The sequence below is a fragment of the Ipomoea triloba genome, chromosome 16 (assembly GCF_003576645.1).
Source record: "Ipomoea triloba cultivar NCNSP0323 chromosome 16, ASM357664v1".
In the NCBI taxonomy this organism is placed as follows: domain Eukaryota; kingdom Viridiplantae; phylum Streptophyta; class Magnoliopsida; order Solanales; family Convolvulaceae; genus Ipomoea; species Ipomoea triloba.
Window position 1 is genome coordinate 11,431,223 of NC_044931.1, and position 2,885 is coordinate 11,434,107.

A 2,885-nucleotide genomic window follows, 5' to 3' on the forward strand; every position below is an offset into this window, starting at 1 on the left:
AAAATATTTCCAAAGTTTGGTTGTTATATCAAGTTTAACGTAAGGGGTAAAACCGTACTTTCACCAGCTAGGATTCTTCCTCCTCTTTGTTCGCCAATGTTTGTTGTTATTTGGTCATCAAAGAAAGGGCTAAAACTATCTTTTCATATTGTGAGTTTCTTCTTCCTCCTGTTCCCATCTAATTGTTAAAAAATCACTATAGTCAGAGGAACATAGCTTTGATTAACTCTAAAAAAAAGTGTTCATTGACTATTGCATAACTCACATTTTGGTTATTATCAGTTAACAATAAATCTAACCGAGTCCATCGATTATGTAACAAGGTTTTTGTGCCTCAATTTGGGATTTGATTTTACTTGTGCTACTTTATTTACGGGTTGATAAAAAAAATTTATTTAAAATAATTGATGCAATTAATTTATATATTTTTAATATTTTAATATTAATTATTCAAATATGTATGACGCTAAATGCTAAATAAGTTTTCCTGTGTAGTTATGAAAATTACTTCACCAAAAAATTTGTTTCAAATATAGATTCGTCTAATCAAATAGCTTGAAAAATTTGTATCACTCAATATTTTTTCTGTTTTTGAATCTCGTACTGTTCAACTGGCTGAATCGATTTTTATTTTTATCTGCCTTTTCTTAACCATATATCCCCCATTCTCACATGCTAAAAGTGATATAGGATGGTTTATGACTGATCCATTTTAGAGCCATTTTGAATATAGGAGTTGCAGATATAAAGTATAAATTAAACTTACGAAAATCAATGAACTAATTTCTCTAATACTGTTCATTACAGTTTACATCTTATCTAGTAATGCATTACTCTGACCACCATACGATCTGGATCATTGTACAAATAATTAGTTAATGCCCAAAAAACACAGATGGTTTTGTGGTGTAGTTGGTTATCACGTCAGTCTAACACACTGAAGGTCTCCGGTTCAAGTCCGGGCGAAGCCAATACAAAACGAGTAGTTGTTTTTTATATTAAAAAGGGCTTCGGTTCGAGTCCTGGCTAAGCCATTTCCAAACGAGAAATAATTTAATCTCCAATGGTGGAAATGTCAATTCTGATCAATCAAAATATTTCCAAAGTTTGGTTGTTATATCAAGTTTAACGTAAGGGGTAAAACCGTACTTTCACCAGCTAGGATTCTTCCTCCTCTTTGTTCGCCAATGTTTGTTGTTATTTGGTCATCAAAGAAAGGGCTAAAACTATCTTTTCATATTCTGAGTTTCTTCTTCCTCCTGTTCCCATCTAATTGTTAAAAAATCACTATAGTCAGAGGAACATAGCTTTGATTAACTCTAAAAAAAAGTGTTCATTGACTATTGCATAACTCACATTTTGGTTATTATCAGTTAACAATAAATCTAACCGAGTCCATCGATTATGTAACAAGGTTTTTGTGCCTCAATTTGGGATTTGATTTTACTTGTGCTACTTTATTTACGGGTTGATAAAAAAAATTTATTTAAAATAATTGATGCAATTAATTTATATATTTTTAATATTTTAATATTAATTATTCAAATATGTATGACGCTAAATGCTAAATAAGTTTTCCTGTGTAGTTATGAAAATTACTTCACCAAAAAATTTGTTTCAAATATAGATTCGTCTAATCAGATAGCTTGAAAAATTTGTATAACTCAATATTTTTTCTGTTTTTGAATCTCGTACTGTTCAACTGGCTGAATCGATTTTTATTTTTATCTGCCTTTTCTTAACCATATATCCCCCATTCTCACATGCTAAAAGTGATATAGGATGGTTTATGACTGATCCATTTTAGAGCCATTTTGAATATAGGAGTTGCAGATATAAAGTATAAATTAAACTTACGAAAATCAATGAACTAATTTCTCTAATACTGTTGATTACAGTTTACATCTTATCTAGTAATGCATTACTCTGACCTCCATACGATCTGGATCATTGTACAAATAATTAGTTAATGCCCAAAAAACACAGATGGTTTCNAGCTAGGATTCTTCCTCCTCTTTGTTCGCCAATGTTTGTTGTTATTTGGTCATCAAAGAAAGGGCTAAAACTATCTTTTCATATTGTGAGTTTCTTCTTCCTCCTGTTCCCATCTAATTGTTAAAAAATCACTATAGTCAGAGGAGCATAGCTTTGATTAACTCTAAAAAAAAGTGTTCATTGACTATTGCATAACTCACATTTTGGTTATTATCAGTTAACAATAAATCTAACCGAGTCCATCGATTATGTAACAAGGTTTTTGTGCCTCAATTTGGGATTTGATTTTACTTGTGCTACTTTATTTACGGGTTGATAAAAAAAATTTATTTAAAATAATTGATGCAATTAATTTATATATTTTTAATATTTTAATATTAATTATTCAAATATGTATGACGCTAAATGCTAAATAAGTTTTCCTGTGTAGTTATGAAAATTACTTCACCAAAAAATTTGTTTCAAATATAGATTCGTCTAATCAAATAGCTTGAAAAATTTGTATCACTCAATATTTTTTCTGTTTTTGAATCTCGTACTGTTCAACTGGCTGAATCGATTTTTATTTTTATCTGCCTTTTCTTAACCATATATCCCCCATTCTCACATGCTAAAAGTGATATAGGATGGTTTATGACTGATCCATTTTAGAGCCATTTTGAATATAGGAGTTGCAGATATAAAGTATAAATTAAACTTACGAAAATCAATGAACTAATTTCTCTAATACTGTTCATTACAGTTTACATCTTATCTAGTAATGCATTACTCTGACCACCATACGATCTGGATAATTGTACAAATAATTAGTTAATGCCCAAAAAACACAGATGGTTTTGTGGTGTAGTTGGTTATCACGTCAGTCTAACACACTGAAGGTCTCCGGTTCA

At 30.1% G+C, this 2,885-nt stretch overlaps 1 non-coding gene across 1 annotated transcript; it reads left to right on the top strand.

Annotated features, from left to right (window-relative positions):
• The first annotated feature begins 897 nt into the window (after positions 1 to 897).
• Positions 898 to 971, top strand: TRNAV-AAC. The gene has a single exon. It is a non-coding gene; the product is annotated as a tRNA-Val (tRNA).
• The last annotated feature ends 1,914 nt before the right edge of the window (positions 972 to 2,885 follow it).